Source organism: Mustelus asterias, chromosome 17 (genome assembly GCF_964213995.1).
Source record: "Mustelus asterias chromosome 17, sMusAst1.hap1.1, whole genome shotgun sequence".
Classification (NCBI taxonomy): domain Eukaryota; kingdom Metazoa; phylum Chordata; class Chondrichthyes; order Carcharhiniformes; family Triakidae; genus Mustelus; species Mustelus asterias.
Window position 1 is genome coordinate 43,391,823 of NC_135817.1, and position 26,567 is coordinate 43,418,389.

The following is a 26,567-nucleotide window of genomic DNA, read 5'->3' on the forward strand; positions in this document are numbered from 1 at the left end:
GAGGAGGTAATAGTTGATAATGGTGGTGGAAGGATTGTGAGGTACTGAGATGAAGAGGTGTATTTGCTCTTTCTAATGAGGTCATCAAACTTTCCACATCAAATCCAGGTCCTAATTATGATTCGTTTGAGCATGTAAGGCACCTTGACAGTGGCATTGAGATTACTTCTGCGGGAGCTTCAGGCGCTCATTTCCGTTTGGGTCCGAATGGAGTGAGCATCAGAAAAGGCCAGGGCCTACTGGAAATCTTTCAAAACAGTCAGGTTATCAGGTGCTTCCACCGAGGAATTGCAAGACTTGCCCAAATCACCAAAGATCAAAGCAAAATGAAGGTCATTTACATTGTGTTAAGCCAATTGTTGGAGCTTTCGACAAATAATTCGATCGAAGAGATCACAGAGCAACAGCTTCTAGATTTTGTGGCAGTAGTTTCCATTGTTATCAGAATTGATGATTTGAATCACCTGCCACTTAGGAATAGTGGGGAAGGTTTCATCAGACTAAAAAGAAAGAAAGGGTCCTTTTCATTATTTCATATTCACAGGAATTCTTACCCTAAACAAGCAGCTCAAATGGAAGTTTAGAGTTCTTTCTTGCAGTTCATTTGATTAATGACAAGTTGTTGGCTCAGCATTATCAACTTGAAAAGAGTATCTGCCCCTTTTGGTTTTGTCCTTTTGTCAAATTGGACTTAACTGCAGTGATTTGCACAGGGTGCTTTTATTCGGAATGAGTGATTTTTCTAAATTTGCACTCCTGTTAAGTGTGGTTTGCCTGCCTGAAATACATAATAGAAATGTATGTAAAGTGAAATTGCGTCTTGAATATGTCATTGCATGAAGTCCTAGAAGTTTCTCTTGATAGTCACGTAGCAGTGCTTGACCCATTGTTGTGTTGTTGTATTTTGTTTCATAATTGTAAACACCAATCATTTCTTGAGATCGGAGATAAATATCTATCACATTCTTCGTGACTCGTCATTAGATTTTAATGTTGCTAGCTGTTTTTGTCATCAATACCCAGACCATCAGCTTTGTGCCTAACAAAAATACATTGAAGTTACAACAGAGAAATTAGTGATTCAGTCCAACCTGTAAGTGTTGACGTTTTATTCTCCATGTGAGCAGGTACATAGCAGGTCAGTCCGCATCTGTAAAGTGTAAAGGGATCTTAACATTTTGCAGTAAGACTCTTCCTCGGATCTGAAATCAATACAGATACATATGTTATAACATGGAAGCAGGCTATTGGGTTGCTAGTTCATATTGGTGTTTGCGTTCCACGTAAGCAAATAATTCTAAGCACATTTACGCACCTTTTTCTCATAGCCTCTAAATGCTTGTTTTTGTTCCTTCATTCATCTTTCCAATCTAACCTTGAATATTCACACGAGTTCCAGATCCATTCACAACGTAGGTAGGTTTCTCCTTCTGTTCCAAATCTAATCCTAGGGCATTTAATCTTGTGTCTCATTCCTGCTACCAAAAGCCGTCTGTTTCTATTGCCCTTGATCCATCTTTTCATTATTTTGAACACCCCTACCACATCATCCTGGAAACTGTTCAAATATTTCAAAATTATTTGAATTTCCTCATACCAGTAATCTTTTGTAAAGCCTCAGTATCCTTATATCAGTCCAACTTTGAGCCATTTGATTTTCAGACCACATTGAACCTTGCCTTGAGGAAGGACATCCTCTGTTTAGCTGCCCTGCACAAGAGCCTTGTTCATGTTGAATTCACATGATGTCTTTCTTCCTGTAGCCTTCACTAACTTGATGAAGTAGAACAGCTCCTGCTTATTTTAACTTAATTTTGATTTAAAGTTAAGATTTCTAGTGCAACATCATCAATCTTGCAATCCTGAGCTGTTGTCAGATTATTTTAATATGCCTCCACTAATTTTCACTCTGGGCTATTCAGTGGAATGTGTTATCGGTTGCAGCAGATAACTCAGGAATGAGTGCAAATGAAATAAAAACAGAAAATGCTGGAAAGACTGAGCAGATTTGGCAACTGCAGAGGGTACAGTTAACATTTCAAGTCCTCTACAGATTTTCTGTTTTTATTTCAGATTTCCAGTTTACACAGTATTTTGCTTTTATTAAATGAGTGCAAATAAAGTGGTAAAGTACCTTCCAATTCTATTTTGTTGAGATATTTGTACATTGCACATATTTGGCATGTAAGGATTTTGTACATTTGACATAAATTAATCTCTTTCTCAAATTTTCTCCTGCTTGAATGCGAACAATTAGTTGGGACTGGCAGCCATCTAATTCCTCAAAGTATCTACTCGTGTGAATCCAAATGATGAATATTGGCAGGTTATTCTGCTATTGGATGGAAAGCAGCAGAGTGAAGCTCAATGTTGGCCAAAATTTATATTTTGCACGTACTAGGAGTGCCTGTGATGAGAACTGTGGGCAGATTTATTTTACCTAGCTAAGGTGTGCTAAAATCGCTTGTAATACCTTGTTTGCTGCTTGAATCTGCTGTGCAAGATTTGGAATTTGGAGATCTGTACAGAAGCATTAAGCATGGAACAAGGAAACACTTTTTAGCCCATCAAGCTTTATCCCTTCCAAAGACTGTGCGCACTGTTCAATTTTCTCAGTTTTTGAAGAAAATTTCTTCTTTGTGCATTGTAATTATTATGTAACTAACTGCTTGTTCTGAATGGTATGTTCCCTCTATATATTCCATTCTTGGGACACTATTCCTATTCTCTAACCTGAAAAGCAATCATATTTTTCTCCATTTTATCTTCTCACTCTCTTAATGTACTTTTATGTATTAAGCACATTCTTATTTATCCATTATTTTAAATGGTGATTGACGTGCCTTTAACTTTATTTGGATATCTTTTGGAAGGACAATTTTTTAACGTCCTATCTCTCTTCAGGTTTAATTGCTTTTTGCTCTGTCTACTAATTTTGTTTCCAAAACCACAATTGGCTAAACGCTGGTTCAAAGAAAAATGTAGGAGGACTTGCCAGGAGCAGCACCAGGCATACCTAAACATGAGGTGCCAACTGAGTGAAGCTACAGTGCAGAACTACATGCATTCTGCTCTGCGGAAACAATGTATGATAGAGCAATACGACCCCACAACCTCCAAGGCTTGATCTCATTTGCATCTTATCCAAAAGGCCGAGATGCCGCTTTTAAAAATTGCTTCCAATGAAGCTTAAATGTAACCTAATGCCCTCAACCAAGCGCAGCATCCTATCCATACTACACTTGATCTTAGCCAAAAGGCCGAGAAGTCTTGGAGGAGGTGAGTCTGCACCTACTCCAATCAGCTTGGCTCATGTAGATCAGGCCCAAGACAGGAGTGGAGGCCCTGTCTTGTCAGCTTGGATCGGAAATGTCTCAACTTGTTGAGACTCTGAATTGGACTTGATTTGATTGAATTGGAAAAGTATAAAAAAAATACGACCCCACAACCAAAGTTCTACGTTCCCACCACGTTAAAGTTTATTTATTAGAGTCACAAGTAGGCTTACATTAACACTGCAATGAAGTTACTGTGAAAATCTCCTAGTTGCCACACTCTGGTGCCTATTTGGGTACACTGAGGGGGAATTTAGCATGGCCAATGCACCTAACTAATACATCTTTTGGACTGCGAGGAAAAACTGGAGCACCTGGAGGAAACCCATGCAGACATGGGGAGAATGTGCAGACTCTGCACAGACAGTGACCCAAGCTGGGAATCGAACCCAGATCCCTAGCGCTGTGAGGCAGAAGTGCCAACCACTGTGCCATATTCATGACTGGATAATTTTGTCAGGTGGAACAAAGGGATAGTCAAGGATAAGTAAGAGGGTGAGGGAGATGGAATGAAAATAATCTCCTGGAACAGAAGGCAAAGGGAGTGGTAATGGTAGTAATAAAGAAACAACGCATTTGTCCAGTTAATAGCAAAATAAAGGTTGGCACTTCTGAGTACAAAACTGAAAGCAAGATACAGACTGGCATTTGGAGTGAGGTGGTCAACGTGAAGGACCCGGCTCATGGTCTGAACTTGTATGACTCCATGTTCAGTTCAGAAGGATGTAAATTGATTAATCGGGAGATGAGGTGCTGTTCCTCCAGCTTGTTTTGGGAACATTGTAGCAAGCTGAGGGCAGAAATATCAGCAAGAAAACAAATTGAAATTGAATTGAAATGGCAACTGCCTGGAAGGTTAGGATCAGGGTTGTAGACTGAGAAAAGGTGTTCCGCAAAGCAGCCACCTAGTTTAATGGTCTCCCCATTTTGGAAGAGACCACATTGTGAGCAGCAAACACAGTCCACTAAATTGAAAGAAGTATGTGTAAAATGCAGCTTCACCTGGAAGGAGTATTTGAGGCATTGGATACTGAAAAGAAAGGAAGTAAAAGTGCTGGTATTAAACCCCTGTGATTGCATGGGAAGGTCCGGTGGGGGGAGGAGGGGTGGTGGTGGTATCTTTAGGTCTGTGGAGCGGGTTGGGAGAGGACTTCTGCCCAAAGAAGTGATCATGGAGGCAAACTTTTTTTTTGATACTTTTCCAATTCAATCAAATCAAGTCCAATTCAGAGTCTCAACAAGTTGACATTTCTGATCCAAGCTGACAAGACAGGGCCTTCACACCTGTCTTGGGCCTGATCTACATGAGCCAAGCTGATTGGAGGAGGGTGAGGTTTCCTCCTCCAAGGCTTGATCTCATTTGCATCTTGGCCAAAAGGCCGAGATGCTGCTTTTAAAAATTGCTTCATATGAATATGAAGCTTAAATGCAACCCAATGACCTCGACCAAGCGCAGCATCCAATCCATACTACACTTGATCTTAGCCAAAAGGCCGAGAAGCGATGGAGGCAAACATGACAGAAGAAGAGCTCAATGTCATTCATAGAAATAGAATCATAGAAACCCTACAGTGCAGAAGGAGGCCATTCGGCCCATCGAGTCTGCACCGACCACAATCCCACCCAGGCCCTACCACACATATTTTACGTGCTAATCCCTCTAACCTACGCATCTCAGGACTCTAAGGGGCAATTTTTAACCTGGCCAATCAACCTAACCCGCACATCTTTGGACTGTGGGAGGAAACCGGAGCACCCGGAGGAAACCCACGCAGACACGAGAAGAATGTGCAAACTCCACACAGACAGTGACCTGAGCCGGGAATCGAACCCGGGACCCTGGAGCTGTGAAGCAGCAGTGCTAACCACTGTGCTACCGTGCCGCCCCCAAGCCTGAAATTCATTGTGAGGGGATAAACAGAGTTCTTTGAGCACAGACTGTTCAATGTCAGAGTGGGGAAGGTCAGTGGGTATAATTAACACACACAGCAAGAGGTGGGATTAGAAAAAAAGATGGGAGTCAGAAGAAAGATTCAAAGGGGTGTCAGCACCCATAAGTTGTTGGAGCTTGTGTTCCTGCACACCTAAAAGGAAGAGAAAATGTTTATTGTTAAGGTACTCTACTTTGTTTCTTTACTACTACCATTACCACTCCATTTGCCTTTTGTTCAATAACATCTTTGGTATTTAATCTCCGCTGCCTTCTAACTTATGTCTGATCTTTCCTTTTGATCCACCTGAATCCCTCTTTTCCCCTTTTTTCAACAGCATAAAACCCATCACATTTCTACCTATCTTCAGTTCATAAGAAGGGTCATATTGGATTTGAAATGTTAACTCTCTTTCATCCTCCACAGACACTGCCAGACCTGCCGAGTTTTTCCAGCCCTTTGTTTTATCTGGTATCCACGATATCTTGTTTTTATTTTACTGTTTGTGGGACCTTGCTGAGTGCAAATTGACCCCTCATCACCAAGTTCTTAAATTCAAGTTCTTTTAGTTCTGCTTCAGTACAGGGAGCCTCGAAAATCATAGAAACTCTGTAGTGCAGAAGGTGGTCATTTGGCCCATCGAATCTGCATTAATGACAGACCATCCTATCCAGGCCTTATCCCCATAACCCTGCGTATTTATCCCGCTAATCCCATTAACCTACACTAAGGGGCAATTTACCATGGCTAATCCACCTAACCTACACGTCTTTGGACTGTGGGAAGAGTACGGCACATACAATTCCAAAGCCTCATTGATGGTCTTTACAAGAATAAAATAAGTTTTGTTGTAGTTTCATGCCGTCAGTGTAAATTCCAGCAATTGATAACTTTCATTGGTATTTTCAGTGAATCATTTTTCCCCATTTGTTACAGTTTTTATGCTGCAATGTTTCCCAATTTAGCAACATCTTGATGTTGAAATTCGCACCTTTGTTTTCAAATCCCTCCCTCCCTTCCTCCCCCTAGATTAGATTTTTAAATGTTCCTTTTGCTTCTGGAAGAAAATTGACAATAGACTAACTGAGCATTTAAAATTGCATCACTTGGGTAACATTGTGATTTGCTCAGAAATTTTATGTTGTGGAAATGATTGGAAATTGATCTGATACAGATTTATCTGCTGTCATGTACCCTAATCTATGTGGCATATTTTAAAATCATTTTTTAAACTCTTTTTGTATTAAAGCACACAATTTTAATGTTTCTGACTATATTATATTCAAACCTGTCCGTCTGTCAATATGATTACTGACTTGCGAACTAACTTGGATAAGTTGCCTTGTTTTTGTTTTGCATTAAATAAATGTTAAATTTACTTGTTAAAATGAATACCATCTATTAGTTTACTCTTAGTCCAGGTTGGTGTGCCATCTCAGTACCTTTAAAACCTGCATTTACTACTACCTTGACACAACTGGTAGCTTAGTGAGCATGCGCGTGTACGTATTAGGAACAGGTGGAGGCCATTCAGCGAGACTGTGGCTTCAACTCTGCTTTCTTTCCTACTCTCTTTACACTTTGACTCCCTCAAGAATTTATCAAATTCAGCCTTAAAAATATTCAGTGACACTTTTCAGAGAAGAATGGAGGCAGAGTTCCCCAGACTTACAACACTGAGAGAAAAAAAAATCTCCTCATCCCCATCTTAAATGGGAGACCCCTTATTTTTAAATTGTGTCCCCTAGTTCTAGTCTCTCCCACAGAGGAAACATCCTTTGACCCTGTCAGGTCCCCCTAGGATCTTGTATGTTTCAATAAGAGAGTGTCTCATTCCACTGAAATCCAATGGTTATAGGCGCAGCCTGTCCAATCATTCATCATAGGATAACCCCTCATTCCACAAATCAGTCAATTGAACCACCTTTGAACTGATTTTAATACAGTTATGTCCTTTCTTAAATAAGGAAACCAAAACTGTACCACATTCTATAGTTGTGGTCTCATCTGTACCCTGTACAACTGTAGCAAAACATCCCTACTTTTATATTGTATTACACAAGAACATTCCTGTTGCCTTTCTAATCACATACTCTACCTGCATTCTGTGTTTTTGTGATTCATGTACCAGGACATCCAGATCACTCTGTCCCTCTCCCTATTTAAATAGTATGCTTTTTTTAGTTCTTCCTGCAAAAGTGGACACATTCACGTTTTCCCACATTATATTCCATCTGCCATTATTTTGCCTATTAACTTAACCTATCCATATCAAAGAACAAAGAAAATTACAGCACAGGAACAGGCCCTTCGGCCCTCCAAGCCTACACCGACCAGGCTGCCCGATTGAACTAAAACCCCCTAAGCCTTCCGGGGACCATATCCCTCTATTCCCATCCTATTCATGTATTTGTCAAGATGCCCCTTAAAAGTCACTACCGTATCCGCTTCCACTACCTCCCCTGGCTGCAAGTTCCAGGCACCCACTACTCTCTGTGTAAAAAATCTGCCTCGTACATCTCCTTTAACCCTTGCCCCTCGCACGTTAAACCTGTGCCCCTAGTAATTGACTCTTCCACCCTGGGAAAAAACTTCTGACTATCCACTCTGTCCATGCCTCTCATAATCTTGTAGACTTCTATCAGGTCTCCCCTCAACCTCCGTTGTTCCAGTGAGAACAAACTAAGTTTCTCCAACCTCTCCTCATATCTAACGCCCTCCATACCAGGCAACATCCTGGTAAATCTTTTCTGTACCCTCTCCAAAGCCTCCACATCCTTCTGGTAGTGTGGCGATCAGAATTGAACACTATATTCCAAGTGCGGCCTAACTAAGGTTCTATAAAGCTGCAACATGACTTGCCAATTTTTAAACTCAATGCTCGGGCCGATGAAGGCAAGCATGCCGTATGCCTTCTTGACTACCTTCTCCACCTGCATTGCCACTTTCAGTGACCTGTGTACCTGTACACCCAGATCCCTTTGCCTATCAATGTTCTTGAGGGTTCTGCCATTTACTGTATATTTCCTATCTGTATTAGACGTTCCAAAATGCATTACCTCACATTTGTCCAGATTAAACTCCATCTGCCATCTCTCCGTCCAAGTCTCCAACTGATCTATATCCTGCTGTATCCTCTGATAGTCCTCATCGCTATCCGCAAATTCACCAACCTTTGTGTCATCCGCAAACTTACTAATCAAACCAGTTACATTTTCCTATATATTACAAACAGCAAAGGTCCCAGCACTGATCCCTGAGGAGCGCCACTTGTCATAGCCCTCCATTCAGAAACGCAGCCCTCCATTGAGAAACGCAGACTTTGCAGACTCATGTCCTTTTTTCAACTTGCACTCATACCTGTCTTTGTGCCATTGGCAAATTTAGCAACCATATATTTGATCCCATCAGCCAAGTCAAAATAGTTGAGGCCCCCGCATTGATCTTTGTGGCACTCCAGTTGTTGCACCTTGCTGACCTGAAAATGATCCATATATGCTTTCTGTTTCCTGTTAGCCAACCAGTCCTCTCTCTGACATGTTACCCCCTACAACATGAGCTTTTATTCTGTGGCATCTTGTCAAGCATACTAACAGCTGAAATATGTAGATTATAATCATTTTGGAACATGTTTCTTTGAGTGTGAGTAATTTGGTGCCTTGTCTAAGACACTCTTTCTTCATGTGAGCATAACTAATGAGATGATCAAGCTGTTTTGTTGGAAAGGGATGGAGGAGGGGACGATTGCAGCTAAAGTTAAGCCTGTCCTCATCCGCAAAATGTGCTTTCTATTTAGTGCAGAGCAGAGAGTTGATTCATGGGCCTGTGTGGCTTAGCAGAACACATTGTGATGCACTTGCTTATTAAGCCAATGGGGGGAGCTGATCCTTCTCGCTAGATATTTTTTAGTGAATATGTGCGTATCAATATGTGCGTAATAACAAAAAAGAAGTAAAGCTGGAGTAATAGGTCAATATCTCAGTAGCCATAGAATATGCTGGTTGGGTGTTGATACTTGGTTTTAATAGAAATGAAGATTTCGGGGAAGAATAAAAGCACAATTGTCCTTTTAAGTTTTACAAAGCTTAAAGGGATTAAAATGCAGCTGGTTTGCCTACCCAGTTGTATTTTTGAAAATGATGAATTACTCATCTCCTGTGAGATTGCACACACAGTCAAGTGACTGAGATTGTTACAGAGGATAGTTGGGTAATTGACAGGGGAGGGGTTGCAACTAGAACCAGGGCAAGGGAATAAGGTGGAGACGGGAGTGAAGATGGTTGGGGACATTCAGTAGAATTGTAATAACAGACCACGTTTCATAGGCTATATAATGAAACTGGGAAAAAGGGTCAGGATGGTGATGGTTGATTGGGGAGGAGGAGGGAATGGAGTGGAGATAGGATGGAGAAGGTTTGGATAGCCGTGGGTTCTGGGAGGAAGATAATTCTCTTATCTGTGGGGAAGGAGGGTGGTATTGGTGTTGGGGGTCATGGAGATTGAAGGGCCTGGGTTTTAAGCTCTACTTGGAAAGGGAGAGCGACACCCTGATAATAAGCTTTCAGATTGGCCTGTTTATTGTTCTGGAGTTGATGTTTGTACAGGCAGAAGGCCTTTGGTTGAGTACCGCTGTATTGCACAGCTTATATAATGGCCTGAGTGTCGTCATAAGAGTAATGGTGAGGCTATCAAAGCTCACTATTGTTATGGGATGAAGCAGTGTCTGCCCGCATGTAGTTAACTGCAGAAATCAGACAATTGCTGTCTGAATGACTCTGCTACTCCATGAGCTATGTTATATTACACCACACCATACTCTACATTCATATGCACCCACGAAGGATGCAAAGTTACGGTACTTACCCGGTGGATGTACACTAGCCTCACCAGAAAAAGTATGGCTTGCCTGTTCAAACCTCAAGTGAATTTGTAACAGTATTAAGTCTTGATTACTGCCAGACAACAGCATGGCACTGTAAACCTTATTTTAAAAATGTGGAGTCTCATTCCTTCAGATTTTAATTACTCTGGGATTTTTTTTTTACTTTGCCTTTTATCTTTCTCTCAATTCTTCCCTTCATTTCACTTTCTCCGCATGATTTTACATTGAATTAACTATTTTAACTTTCATTGGTTTAGACTTTGCATATCTCAGTGAGGATTTTGCTTCTTAATGTTAGGCTTGATTTTGACTTCATGTGAAACACAATGGGAAATTTACCATATATAGCCTTTCACAACTTTCAACTGATCTTGCAATAACACACCCGAAGGTAATGCTATGCAGATCACAATGACTATATGAATTTGACAGGATGATACCCTCCATATTTGGAGGTGGGAGTAAAAGACCAGTTTTTGTAGAATTAAGTTTTAATATGTTGCTCAGTGATTGTGACTAGTACGGGAGATAATGTTGGTGGAAATGGTTGTGCCAAATTGCAGGATGATGTTTAGTGGCAGTAGATTTGGGGAAAATGGTCTTGTGTAAAGTTTCAAATGTGAATCAATTTAACGGAGGATTTTGGATTTAATGAAGCGGGTGAAATGGGTGCTGAAGAAGATTTCCATGGATCTCTGCAGAATTTTCTCATTGCAAGCCACGATAAGTTCAGAGAGTGGTATGGTTTGCACGATCCATGAGCATTTGATATCACCTGGTACATACAGGTTATTCCAAGTGGCCCTCAATCGTGACCTGCATGTGCAGAGGCCAATTTTTCCTTTGAGTTTCAAGGTTGTTAAATTGTTGAGGTTGACTTCATTAATGATTCAAGATATTGGGTTCAGACTGTGAGGAAGGTGAATGTCTATTCTAATTGTCTGCTGTTCTATTTTTCCTCTGGAGATGTGGTTTTGGGCTTTTACTTGCGTCAGAATGTCAAGGTGACACTTGAATGTTCGAGTCCAATTACAATTTGTTGAGTTTTGAACAGAGACTATTACATGTAGAAAATTCCAGGAGGGGTTAGTTCACTGTAGTATAATGTCACCATCACATAATGTTAGGTGGCACCCCACTATTTTCATGATGTCACATAACATTTTGACCAGCAAATACAATCCCATATGTGATCTTTAGCTCCGTCATCTTTCTTAATATGAAATAGATCGATATTGATTTTTGTCGTGCTGCTCGGGTTTCAATTGATAGAAAGGTTAATTGCAGGTCTGCACACAATTGTAAATAGAATTTAAATATTTACATTGTAATTGTTTCTGAATACTAAATTATGGCCATCTTAAATTACATGCACATGATTAAATATTCATGTATCAATCAAATTATAAGCAATGTATGATACTTATTTCCTTGGCAACTCTTGGCATGAATGATTTAGAATTATAGAAGGCGCTGCATGCAAAGGGGGAGGGGAGGAGTTTGGTCAGAATTTGAATGCAAATAATAGTAATGCGGGATAAAAACGAAGTATAAAATGTGATGAAGGTTAAAGGAAGTATAAATGAAACATCTGTTAAAATAGTGATGGGAAAATAATAAATTGCTTTTTAAAAATTATTTTGTGAAACATGGATGTCACTGGCAAAGCTGGCATTTGTTGCACATTCCTCCTAATTCCCCTTGAATTGAGTGGCGTACAAGGTCATTTAAGAGTCGATCACATTGCTGTGGTCCAGAGTCAATGTAGAAGGCAGCAGTGAATCAGATGCGTTTTTTATGACAATCAATGATAGTTTTTGTGGTAATTTTTACTGAGACTGGTTTTCAAATCAAGATTTTATTCATTGAATTTAAATTCCACCAGCCCAGATGGGATTTGAACCCATATCCCCAGAGTGTTTAATCCATTGACATTAACACTGCCACCATCTCCACTATCATCTGTTTGTATAGCAACATACAGAGTAACCAAAAGTGTGATGGTTCAAAATGTTTGAGAAATACGCCATCAGGGCATATGAGCAGGATAGATATTGTTACATGAATAAGAGTTTGGTAATGAATGCATGTTACATAAGAAATAAAACAAACTCACCCATGAATGACCTTTTGTTCCAATGTAAATGAGTTAGAAGCAAAATTCAATGCTGTGATGTAGTAGTCATTACAGAGGCTTAGTTACAATATGTGAATTGTTGAAGATTAAATATTCCCGGCTGCAAGACTTTTAAGAAGGATTGAGAAAGATGAGTAGTAGCAATGTCGACAAAAGATACAATTGCAGGTTTGGGTGGGAAGATTGTTAATAGAGGTAGGTGAACAGGTTGTGGAAGAAAACCACCAAACGTAGAGAATGCAATACTCCGGTGACCGCTTGATAGTGTGACTATTGTTATAATTCAGGTGAGAAACTCCAAAGTGTTTTATGAAGTCCGCCTGGATCATAAGTTTTGCAATTTGAATTTGGCTAGGGTAAGCATGAGATGTTTGACTTCAGGTATGATTCAACTGACCCACTAGGGAGCTTTTATTAAACAAAGTTTACCTGAGAATACAGTTAACATGTATAGAAAGAAAATTAGCAAGAACTTTTACCAATTACAAAAAAAAATGATATTGCATAAACCTCAACAGCTAAATACCGTTCCAACCATTTAAATCCCATTAACAAAACCCTTGCCACAGGTTTAGCATAGAAAATACGAATGCTCACGTGATGCTGGAGCTTAGTCCTTTGGTTGGATGCTGCAGTCTCTTGATACACACACAGATAAGTGTGAAGTCAGAACAGCTTCCCAAAATACCAGGGAGAGAGACTCTAGTTTGCTTGTTACTAGCTAGCAAACCACCAACAGCAGACTTTCACTCCAGGAAGGCCAGACCTGCTTCTAGCTAACCAGCAGAATTCACAAAACCAGGGAGAGAGAGAGAAACACTGCTTGCCACTTGACAATCGGGATAGCTTCTGAGTCTAAACCAAAACTGAAAGTGAATTGTTAGATTCTTCTGGGAAGGAACCACCTGACTTTGACTTGTCAATCAATCTTCCCCCTCACAATGCAGGGTCATAAAAGATCCCAGAAAGTACCTGAGGCCCAGAGTGAAAATGAATAAAACGCCATTTAAACCATTGAAGCAGCAATAAAAGGACTTCTAGTAGACAGTCTGGCAACAATGAAACCAAAAAGTCTGCTTACAACTGCAGAGAACATGATTTTTAAAAAAAACATTTCTTAAAGCTACACTAGTGTTACAATGTGGAGATAGGATCATAAGAATGTACAGCACAGCAGGAGGTCATTAGGTCTGTCACGCTACGCTGGTTCTTTGAATCATCCCACATACCTGCTTTTAATCCTCATTCTCAAGCCCCTGTTCAACTCGCTTTTACAATAATATTATTTACAATTATGGTAGTTCCATCCTTGATCATTTTGTCAATGATTTTCAATCTATAGCCTTTAGTTATAATTTTTCTCCCAACTATTCTACCAAAACCTCACATAGTCTTAAAAACCTCTGTTAGATCACCAGTGATTCAAGGAAAACAGTCCTAACTTTTTCAACCTTTCCTCGTAACTGAAGCCCTTCATTTCTGATAATGTGCTGGTAAACCTCCTTTTAAATGTGTTTTATCTTTCCCGAAGTGTGCTCAGAATTGTCCAGTATGTACAGAAGCCTAACCAGTGATTTAAAAATTCTATGATGACCTCTTTGCTTTTGTATCCTATTCCTTTAATTAAAGACCCAAGTAATCCATGGACTTTTTTAACCCCAACTACGTTAAAAATTTATTATAATTGCAAGACTGATGGACCCAAAACTGGGTCTTCAGGAACAGCACTACAAACTATCTTCCTGTCTGTAACACATCTGTCCACTATCTGGCATTGTGCCAATTTTTATCCACACTGCTACTTTCCCCTTAATTCCATAGGCATCTTTCTTCTTAATAAGTGGCACTTTGAATGCTTTCCAAAAGTCCGTATATACAACATATATTGCACTACCTTGATCAATGTGCTTTGTTACCTCATCTAAGAACTCAGTCAAATTATTCACACAGCCAGAGGAGCGTTTAGCAGAAACCATTTGATTATAATGCAAGATGTTAATTGCACAAGAACTGGGAGAAGAGATTTAGGTGGCAAATATTTAGAATGTATTTGGGACAGTTTCCAGAACAATATGTTTCAGAATCCACAGCGAATAATGTCTTAACTAGATTTAGCATTCTAGAATGAACCAGAATTAATTGACAATAGGACAGAAAGAGAATATCATATTTGAAAAGGGAGAGTCAAATATGGAGGTTTTAAATTTATGTAAGGCAAACTTTGAAGGGATTTGAATTGAATTGGCTATTGAACATAGTAAAGTAGGCTGAACTGTTAAAATGGATAAATCCATAGACAAAGAATTATTGAGAGGTTTTTGGTCCAGAATACAACCAGTACTTATCCCATAAAGGCAACAGTACCAATTATGCAGTTAACCACACTCAACAAAGGTAAGATACAGTTCAAACTAAAAGAAAAAATGTATACAACTGCAGGAAGAAATGGGGAAACAAAGACTGGGTGGGAGATCTTTGAAAAAAGCAAGTGATGCAAAGTTCTGCTCTCATATCCTTTCCATCCCAATTTGACATCTACCGCCTCTGTCATGGACTGCTGAAACCCTTATCAGTGTTTTAGTTACTTCCATACTCAATTATTCCATAGCTTTCCTGGCTGTCTCTGATATTGGTGAACTATGGCTTAACTAAATGACTGCCCACATCCACTACGTGCCAAGTCCTGTTTCTCTCTCACCCCTGTGCTCACTGAATGGGTTCCTGGCCCAGCACACCTCAAATTTAAAATTAAAATCCTTTTGTTCAAATCCCCCCATGGCTTTACCTCTCCAAATCCCTGGCCTCTTGTGCAGTTCTGATTTTCTTTGCCTCATCGTTGGGGGTGATGTTTTCACTAGGCCCTGTGCTTTGAGACTTGGGAAACTTGAAAAATGAGATAATTGGGATCAGAAAATCGCAAATGCCATTTGATTGTTTAAGAAAGATTTGAGGGAGAAACCACGAAATGCACATCTGTCAGTTTAACATCAGGAAGTTGTTAGAACATAGCACCAAAAAAATGACCTAATGCATGAACAAATGTGCACTGATCAAAGCGAATCAGCATTGTCATTTGTAGTGCAGAACTTCTGAATAAAGAGATAGGCTGTTGAAATTTTTTGTCCTGCACTCACCAGGACAGTCTGTAAGAATACCAATAATGAAGGGACAACAATATAAACTGCATGAAAAGAGAGTATTGATTGGTTGGCAAGTGGATTCTGATTAATAGAGGTGTTTGCATGGATAATGCACCTGGGGAACAGTTAATTACCAATCTTTTGTTCAAATTCAAACCAGGCAGGTTGACTCTGGTTGAGGCTTTTCCATGGCGAATGAACCAAGGAATTGTGCTCTCCTAAGCTTTTGTTTAGTTAAAAATAAATGGGGGCAGCCATTCTCTGGTTTATTCCCCATGGCAATGCCTTGACCAGTCAGAGTCAACTTGACTGGTTTGAATTTGAACAAAAGTTTGGCAGTTAACTTTTATAACTCTAGTTATAGATTCACTAATGAGGGAAAACATATTTTCAGCATCCACCCTGTCAAATCCCCTCAGGATCATATATGTTTCAATAAGATCACCTAATTCATAGAATCATCAAATCCCTACAGTGCAGAAGAAACCATTCGGCCCATTGAGTCTGCATCAACTCTGCAGAGGATCTTACCCAGGCCTTCTTTACACGCCCTATCCCTGTAACTCCACACATTTAATGACTCATCCATCTAACCTGTGGGAGGAAACCGGAGCACCCGGAGGACCCCCTCACAGACATGGGAAGAATGTGCAAACTCCACACAGTCACCCAAGGCTGGAATTGAACCTGGGTCCCTGGAGCTGTGAGGCAGCAGTCTAAGCACTGCACCATCGTGCCGCCCTTCCTCCAAATTCCGTGATTGTAGGCCCTGTTGATCCTGTTCAACCTATCCTCATTAGTAAACACCTTCATCCAGTGAATGAATTTTTAAAAATGTGGGCATGGCAACAGCACACCTTACTGACCAGGGTGTCCGCATAATGAGACAACGGAGTTAGGCTTCATGAGTGAACCCCTTTGTCAACCAGATGCTGAATCCACTTGCACACACCCCATCACGGAACAGTCCTGCAAACAATGAAGTATTCTTGGCACACCAGCTCATTGTTCAGCTTCACGTCCTGTCATACTATTCAACACAAGTAAGAAGGCCACTTACCAGGCAAGAAGCTAAAACGGCAAACTGATGCAAACCAGCAATTACGTATCACAAAATAACCAGAAACTTAACAATCCAATATTTTGTAATACTTTCATGTGCATACCCTGTACAACTATCAATAGTTGAAGAATCAACTAAGGTCAAGGCTATTTTAGATTTTGTACTAGGCAATCAGAAAGGACTAATTAATAATCTTGTTGAAAAAGAGCCCTAAGGGACGAGTAACCATAATATGTTAGAATTTTCTGTTAAATTTGTAAACAATTTAGTTCAATCCGAAACGAGGGCCTTAAATCAGAACAAAGGAAATTATGAAAATATGAAGGGCAAGTTGATTGTGGTGGATTGGAAAAATAAATTAAAATGTATGATGGTAGACAGGCAATGGCTAGCTTTTAAAGAAATAATACCTAGTTTACAACAAATATACATTCATTCAAGGCACAAAAACCCAACAGGAAATGTGTGTCAACTATGGCTAACAAAGCAAGTTAAAGATAGCATTAGACCAAAGAAACAGTGAACCTGAGGACTGGAAGCATTTTAGAATTCAGCAAGGGAGAGCCAAGAAACTGACAATATAGGGGAAAATAGAATATGAATGTAAACTAGCAAAAAATGAACTGTAAATGTTTCTATAATAATAGCAAACGAAAGGATTAGTGGGAATGAAGAACTGAAAGAAATTCATATTACTAGAAAAGTAGTACTGGAGAAATTAATGGGACTGAAAACTGTTAAGTCACCTGGACCTAGTGATCTACATCCCAGAGTGTAGAAAGAGGTAGCTGTAGAGTTACTGGATGCATTCAGTGGTCATCTTCCAAAATTCTGTGGCTTCTGGGATGGTGCGTATAGATTGGAAGCAAATGTAACCCCACTATTAATGAAAGGGAATAAAGAGAAAATGGGCAATGACAGACCTGTTACTCTCTGTGCTATGATTCAATCTTTACCTTTTTCTGCTCCCCCTACTTGCTGTATACTTTGACTTCAGCAGAGGTAGAAACAGGTTGCTTGTATCCCCTCTTCTGTTTACTGTGATGCTCTTGGAACATGTGTGGCTTTAGAGGCCATACTGCTCTACTTGTATTATTCAGGGGCAAACCCCCCCCAGCAGGTGCAAGGTACAATGTGGGACACTGACTGCAGGGGAGAGGGGCAAGTGGTGAGAGGTGAATGCGCTTTGACCTGCTTTCCCTTTCACTATCATCGCTCTCCATGCTTATTTTGTTCACAATGAGCTGTTGTACACCACTCAGGTACAGGCAAGGTTTTGATCAATTTTATTATAGGCAGCTTTGAGTGTGCAAGCCGTTGATGAGGGAGAACATGTTGGACTGGGGCATGTAATGCTCCATGCAGCTGACCACTCTATCCATGGATGAAAGATATCATCGCAAATGCCTATATGTCATGGCACTCATGTTTGAGATCGACTCCTCCAATTTCTCTGCAAGCATGGACAATGTCACTGGAAAGTCTAATCACTATCCTGCATGTTTTTTGTGGAGCTGGGGTCATATGTAGGTCAGACCAGGTGAGGCAAACAGACTTCCTCCACTGAAGCACACCAGTGAACTAGCTGAGTTTTTATAGCTGGTAGTTTCACTGTCATATTAATTGAGACTGGCATATTTTCTCCAGATTTATTAATTGACTTTAAATTCCTCCACCTACGCTGGTGGGTTTTGAAGCCATATCTCCAGTCTAGGGCATTAGTTTGGGCCTCAGGATTGTTAGTCCAGTACCATTACTTCTACTCTACCAACCCCTGACACTCAGCATCTGAACCCAGGTGAGCGGGGTTTGAAGTATCCTGCACCACCTGGAAACTGTCCAGTGCTCTCCCTGTTTCAAACATTTGCTCTTGCACACTTGTGATGTGCGACACACCAGGTGAAAATCCAACTCCTTGTCTTTCTAATCCAATTGAGGTGTGTGTAGATGAACTTGTTCATGATCTGCCCAAATCCTGTGCTGGTTCAGCCTCAGAGTGAGTTACCCACCTTGAGGAATATTAATCTTCCTGCTGAATGGTTGATGAGCTTGTGGAAGATTAAAGACATGAATTAGAACTGTCAAGATTAGAGGGCCCGAAGTGAGCATTTTTCACTGGCTGATTACACCAAGTCCACATAAGTGCATCTTGCATGTCATATGCTGTGTGAAACTTGATTCTGTCACCAAGTGGTTGGGAGGCCCCCAAAGCTCCCTACTGGATGGCTAGGCACTCCGAGGCTTGACTTATCTCTAGTACGTCTTCCTCTGCATCTGCAAATATTTTGATGTCTGGGGACCACCTCTGCTTCTGTGCCTGTCCCTTGTGTTCTGTGTGTTTTACTCCTGCAAGGAGGGAAAAAGGACACCTACAAGTGGCAGCAATAGTATGCTGAATGGATGAATAGATAATCTTTGTTAAGAGTGACTGAGAGATATGTGTGACATATTAAAATAAGAGTGAACGTCAGTGGTGGATGGACAGAGTGGGATGCGAGGAAATGCATATCCAAAGAGGAATGATGTACAGGTGTAGGGTTGGGAAAGCAAACTGAGAGGGTTGGCATGATTGGCATCATGAAAATGTATTTGAACGTGCTATTGTACAGACTTCTTCTGCCCTGATTAGTTCATCAAACTGCATCCAACACTTTATCAAAGAGGGTGGCACCACACTCTGATGCAAGATGCAGGGAGATATCTATGAATTGAGGCACAACCTTGCTACATTCTGATTCCATTGGTACAGTGGCTTCCCCCATTCCTCAACTGCACAATCCTTCAGCTGTTAACTTTATAGTTCCTCTTCAAATAGTTAAATTGAAATAGACTCATGTGGGTTGTCATAATTCCTTCTCAAACTGAATGGTTGGGAAAGGTGAAAGTCCAGTGGTTGGGTTTAAAAAGCCATTGACAAACAGTGCTAATACTTCTAGATTCCCACCTACTCCCAATGGGTCAAAACTTAAATTTTTTATCTCTGTCTTTAATGAAAGGTGCTTGTGGTGGTAATGGTGGTTGTTGTTTCCCATATTTTCATCCTGCGTTGACGAATGAGGCTGCTGGCTCCTTTCTACCTTGTAGTGTAAAGAAATAGCTAATGCATAAGGGCAAATAGTGAGGGTAGAGGACATTGCTGACCTGGGGATTTTAAGTATATCTTCACACGCACATTTTTACTCTTTGGGCAATAGTGGGGGAAATGTTGAAAGGATTCCAGAGCTGATTACCAGCCTGTTGAACCACATGATGATTGCTCCTTCCATGTCGAACTAGGACTGGTGTTGGATTTGAACCCTGAGTTTCTAGTGCAGAGGTAGTGATGCTACCACTGTGCCACAAGACCTCCTCCCTGGGGATGAAGGTACTGTCATTTGATGTCTCGTGCAAAACCATGTTTCTCTGATAATACAGAAATAGCTTGACAACAGTTTCTTTACAACAATCGCATCCTTTATTAACTGAAACTTGCATAATTTGCTTTTGGCCACATCAACCTGTAAAACTTGGGATAATAATGAATCCTGATTAGAATAAGTTGCTTACTGGAAAATACAATGTTCACTGCGTCTGCCATCAATTCAGAGTATGGGATGTATTACATCAATGACCACATTATCCAAGCAAGCCACAATTCTGGATTAAATTATAACTAACATGATTTGCAGAAATACATAAGATTACATGAGATAAATAGAATAGAAACAGGCTGTTCGACCCAACTTGTCTATGCTGGTGTTTATGCTCCATTCAAACATCCTCCCATCTTTTCTCACTGAAACCTACCATTGTAACCATCGCCTCCCTTCTCCCTCCTATACTTATCTAGTTTCCCCTTGAATACACTGTTCGCTTCAACCAGTCCCTGTGATAGCAATTTCTACATTCTCACCAAATCGTTGGTAAACAGGCTTCTTCTGAAATTCCCGTTGGATTTCTTGGTTATTTTATGTTGTTGGCCTCTCGTTATGTTCTTCTCTGTATCAGCTATATCAAAACTTCATAATTTTAGCTTTTTGTTAAACAATGAGACCCAGCCTGCCATTTCTTTGTGATATGCATACCCCTGAATTTCTGGTATCAGCTTTATAACCCCTCTCTGCACCTTGTCCACAGTGCTTCTATACCTTTTTATAATATGGTGAGCAGAATTTAAGTGTGAACTAACCAAGCTTCAATGCAGGTTTAGCATTATGCCCTATGGCCTTGCTAACCTGTGGCACAAAGTTTAGTGATTGGTGTGTTTGCAATCCAGCATCCTTTTTGTTCTTTACCTCTACCCAGACTTGCACCTTCCAGTAACAAGTGAGCTCCTTATTCTCCCTGCCAAAATGTTTGCCTCACACTTGTGTGTTGAACTAATTTGCCAATTATTTGTCCTTTCTGTGAGTTGATTGATGTCCTGCTCAGTATTGACTATTTCCCCCAATCTGGTGTGATCCGTCAATTTAGAAGTAAAATGAAGAACTTGTATTTGAGTTACTACTTGCCACAGACCACATACAGCAGTTACACTACAGATGGTGGGTTTAAAAAGTGTCAGTTTTCTCTTTGTACATTCTTGAAAAGATATAATGTTTGGTGAAATGTACATATGTGGTGTATACTAAGATCTGTACGCAAAAAATGCAAATAAATTACATACGCAAACAGGTAAAGAGCAGGTACAATTTTGCAAATGATTGATGTATGTATAAAGAAGATGGGATTCATTGGTTGATATCAGTGATTGCTTTGATCATTATGATTTGCCTCAGTGTAACAATCAAAAGTCTGGGGCTTAGCGAGAGAATGGAATTGAGGGTATAATGGAGGTTTTAAATTGATATTTACATAGAGATCGTAGTGCAGAGCATGCCTGGAGGTTAGAAATCCAAAGTCAACATCAGGGATCCCAGCAGAAGCTATCCCTCGGAATTGTTTGTGATAAAAGTCAGTTTTGACTCTTACTCGAGTTGCTCCTCAAGTTGATTTTCTCATGTTCCTGTTCATGCTAGTAATTTTGTGCTCGCTAAGATCCAAAGTATTATTGTACAACATTATATATTATTACTATGTGCCTTTACAATGTTTATCCAATATTCTTGTTTATAGTATTAGACAGATATTGGCAGACACTTGTTTTCAAACATCATTGCGCTCAAACAATTTAATCAAGACACTCACCTGAGATAGAAGTCACCTCAGAGTTGAACCTGAATTAGTATGTGCAGTTTAAATTACAAAACAGTGATTTGACTAATAATGTTTTTATTGGATATTGGGAATTTCAGAGAAAAAAATCCATTTTAAGAATTTATGTGGTGTTGAAAATGCGGCCTTATCTAATAGAAAGCATTTACTGCCAGTGGAGAAAAAAAATGATAGGATTTTAAGCTGCAAAGTGTAAATAGTGTAAAATAGTGAAATGGTAACTTGGAAGCCAGCTGATCTTCTTTGAATATTATCGTAGGAGTAGATTGGACCTTGAATCAACATTTCATCCTGTGGACAATGCCGACAGTTCCCGCTAAATTGCCACTTGCCTGGTTGTGTAGCAGCAGCCTTGCAGGTATCATGCAAGGAATTGTTCTTGTATTAAATACCAATGTGTAAAACAAAAAACAAAGGTATTGTGCTTTGAAAGAACTGGCCATGCACAACAAAAGGATTTTATAGGGAACGTTGATTATACCACGGACAATGTAGGATTTTCCCTCCATGAAGAACAATACCTGAAATTGCCAAATTTGGCAGACATATTTACCCAGTGTGATGGTAATAACAAACTATTTGATTTTATTGACTGCCACATGGCTTCTATTTAATAATCTTAAATGCAAATGGTGGCAAATTATAATGTTGAGTTAAAAAGCAAGGAGCATTCTAGAATTGGTCAGTATGTAGTTATGATCCCCGTCAAGACCAATGTGTATAGAAAGATATTTGAATTTCTGGCGACTGATTAGAAGGATCACACAAAATTCCATGACTTTTATTGTAACAAACTAAAAGTAACACTGACTGAATAATATTCCAGTTGGCAACTTATAGTGAACACAACAGAAAAATGTCCCCATTTAATTTTTTAAATGACCAGAAATTCTCCTCCGTGGTTATAGTTTATTCTGACATTTAAGTGGACACTTCCCTCTCCAGGAATTCCAAATCTGTTCACAGCTGCCAATGACTTGCTTTCTTTTTCCTTTCCCGGCCACACAACCTCAAATCTCCAAACTGACTTTCACAGTGATGGTTACTTAAGATTCCTCTCTCGATCCAAAGCTAGCTGAATCATACAGCTTCATTTAAATCTTCACAAACGTCTCTTTAATTTAAGTACAAACTCCCCGAGTAATGGTAACGAGCTGCCTCTATCTCTTTCTCTCTGTCTCAGACCTGTCTGTGAGGTTCAAGGATATCTTAAGGAAACCCTGTAAGCTGATAGTATAATAGCTTTCTATAGTCTGCATGGGATTATGGGAATCGGGCCTGGATGGGATTGTGGTTGGTGCAGACTCGATGGGCCGAGTAGCCTCCTTCTGCACTGTGGGATTCTATGATTCTGTTTCCCCTCCAAATCACATCTCCATGGCAGCATGAATCCCATGGACCTGATATCTATGTCGAAATGCTAAGTGGATATTCTCTTCTCAAAGCCCTTCTATCTTGGAATTAAATAGCCAGTTTAAAGTATAACCCTTTATAAGATTATACTGTGGATTTACGAAAGGGATCAATGCACGGACTCTAGTTGTTCACAATGGATATTAATGATTTAGATTAAGGAACAGATGTCATGTTTGCAGATGACACAAAGCTGGGTGGGAGGGTGAGCTGTGAGGCAGATGCAGAGATGCTTCACTGTGATTTGAGTGAGTGGACAAATACATGACAGATGCAGTATAATATGGATAATGTGAGGTTATCCACTTTGAAGCGAAAATAGATTATCTGAATGGTAACACATAGAGAGAAGGGAATGTGCAATGAGACCTAGATGTCCTTGTATACCAATCACTGAAAGTAAACTTGAAGGTGTAGCAACTGGTGAAGATGACGAATGGTATATTGGCCTTCATAGCGAAAGAATTCGAGTACAAGAGCAGGGATGTCTTGCTGCAGTTATGCAGGGCCTTGGTGAGACCACACCTGGTATATTATGTGCAGTTTTGATCTCCTTATCTGAGGAAGGATGTTCTTGCTATGGAGGGAATGCAACAAAGGTTTACCAGATTGATTTCTGGGATGGCGTGACTGACGTATGAGGAGAGATTGAGTCAGTTAGGATTATATTCGCTGGAGTTTAGAAGAATGAGGGGGATCTCGTTAAAACCTATAAAATTCTAACAGGACTAGACAGGGTAGATTCAGGAAGGATATTCCCAGTGGCGGGGGAGTCCAGAACCAGGGGCCGTAGTCTGAGGACATGGGGTAAATCATTTAGGACTGAGATGAGGAAAAATATCCTCGCTCAGGGAGTGCTAAACCTTTGGAATTCTCTACCAAAGAAAACAGTTAAGACCAAAACATTGTTTGTTTTCAAGAAGGAGTTAGATATAGTTCCTGGGGCTAAAGGGATCAAAGGATATGGGGGAAAATGGGAACAGACTACTGAGTTGGATGATCATCCATGATCATAATGAATGGTGGATCAGACTTAAAGGGCTGAATGGCCTACTCCTGCTCCTATTTTTCTATGTTTCTATGAAGCCTGACATTCCAAACAACTCCCTGTGAGACCTGGAGACTTACAGTCTACCCAAAGTCAGCAGAATTTATTTTTCAATTGTGAACATCTTTCACTTTCTACCTAGATAAACAACCTGGGCCTTGGTGTACCCCAGAGCAAGCAAACCACTCCAGTTGTTCGGGCAGGATTCAGAGCAGTTATGCGATCCCTTCACACTCTAGTTTACCTTAAAGTGGCAAAAAACTTAAAGTTATTTCTAACAGCTCTAAATTCCCTTTTACTCTTTTGGAGCAATAATGTAAGCTTCTCACTCACTTCCTCAGTAACTATTTATTTATAATTCAATGTGTGATAAGTGAAGGCCAGATTTGAAATTAAGTTTAAAACAATGAATGGTACAATGAAACATTTCCTTGGCACTTTTTGTGAGGAATTTTATGAAGTTTGTTGTTGCACATTGAAAAATTGCCATCGATACTTTTTGAGATGGTCATTCTTATCTTCCTTTTTTGGGAAGGGGAGTGGGTCACATCAGAGTATTGTGAGGTATTTTGGTTTCCAGCTGTTCACTTCAGCCATGTAGAGAAAGCCTTCCCAAATGATAAGATTCTGAACCTCGCAGGAGTTGAGGATTGTTAAAATGTTACCACCTTTCCACATGTGATCTGAATGTGCACATTGCTTTAAATAGCTCCTCATCTTCATGTAAACAGCACTGCCTATTGGCTCATGATTTTGAAAGTCTTGTATCAAAGTAGTTTCCCTTGTAGATAATATGAAACGTATATCAATCAGCCTTGAACATTAAGCTTCATTTGTAAATGGCCTTTAGCACTTAGAAATTAATATTCACAGATCAAATATCATTTCACAGATCATGACTGCCAGAGTTAGCTGTGGGCATGACATTGGGATTATGGTCTAGGGACTGATACGATAGCTGGAAAAATCTCCATATTTTAAAAAATGACATTTAAACCAAGGCAGAAATGAGAATGAAGCCATTTAATGTTGGGAAGATGAGTATCATTCCATTGTAGTATTGTCGATTAAAATTAACAATGAGAGCTGGAATGGAGTAATGTCACAATGCTGGGGAAGTGCAACACTGCTGTGCCACATTACTGACGCTTTGATATTTCTCTTCACCCATCCCAGCTGGGGAGGGGGCTTCAAAAAAATTTCAGAGGATAAAGGTCAATTAGCAGAATGGGCAGTCACATTACAGATGTAATTGAATGTGGGAAAATGTGTGTCATGTATTTTGGCAGGAAAATGAGAATGGGGGGGAAGTATACACATTACAGAAAAATAAGGAAATGTTTGGATGAGCAAAGAAGCTTAGTGCTTCATATACATAACTCTTTAAAATTGCAAGCGTAGTTTGGATCTAAGTAGACTTAAGATGCTGGTAGCAGCTTTGTTTTAGCAGAGAAGGTGAAGTGAAGACTTAATATAAGTTATTAACTTATGAGGGATTTTGACAGTGATAGGGAAAGACAATTTCCTTGGGTTAGAGAATGAAAAAAGAGGTTAGGAGAAATTTGTTTACGGACAGTTGCTAGAGGCTGGAATACTTTGTTATAAGTGAATTAAGGCACAGGTTTTTGCATCTGATAAAGGATGTGCAGAGAAAGGTAAGATCGAAGAGAGCTAGACAGTGGAATTAGCTTTGGATTGCACTAGCTAAGAGCCAACACAGGCATAATGGGCCAAATGTCACTGGTTCTTTAGGATTTATAGAATAAATATCTGGTCTTGGCTAAGTACTTAAACCTGTATTCTGCAGTAGCAACACAGCAAATGGAAGTGTGAGCTCTTGCTGACTTCCTCCCCCATCCCTCACTTTAACCGAGTTTGCTACTTGTTTTGGAGGGGTTTGGGTGTCTCCAAGCTGTGACGTGCTGGCTGCTATAAGAATGTGTGGAGCCACTCTGAAAGGAAGAAAAACACGAATGAGCAGATTGTTAGGTGGAAAGATGACATTTGACAGGTGAAAAAATATACTAGACTTTTGGGGGAGCACTTTGAATAGAAAATACTTTAGTTTAAAGAAAGAATACTGTAAAGTACTGCCTAAGTAGAGGAGAGATTTTTGCCTTTTTTGGATAAGTGTATTAGAAATTGAGATTGCATTTGATGAGCTCAGCTGTCAAAATAGACAACCTAACTATGATTGTAAAAACAGTTTGAAAAAATGTTACCATAAAATACTGAGGGAGGCTTTGTGTAAAGGACAGAGAAGCACTGAAAAACAGTATCCAAGATAAATATATTTAGATAGCAAGCATACTATTATAGCACCTAGCTTGTGAAGCCAAACAGACCTAGAGCCTTTGTAATAAAAACTTTAATTTCAAGATGATGATCTAATTTGTTAAGCTTTAAGAGAGTTTGGAGAGGTGGA

The 26,567-nt window shown here is 39.9% G+C and overlaps 1 protein-coding gene and 1 non-coding gene across 5 annotated transcripts in view; one reads left to right on the plus strand and one right to left on the minus strand.

Moving 5' to 3' along the window:
• The window catches only part of zbtb20 (zinc finger and BTB domain containing 20), a 345,434-nt gene that overhangs the window by 104,450 nt on the left and 214,417 nt on the right, over positions 1-26,567 (plus strand). The gene's annotated exons all lie outside the window — the stretch shown is intronic.
• Positions 4,659-4,840, minus strand: LOC144506713 (U2 spliceosomal RNA). The gene has a single exon (XR_013499951.1). It is a non-coding gene; the product is annotated as a U2 spliceosomal RNA (small nuclear RNA).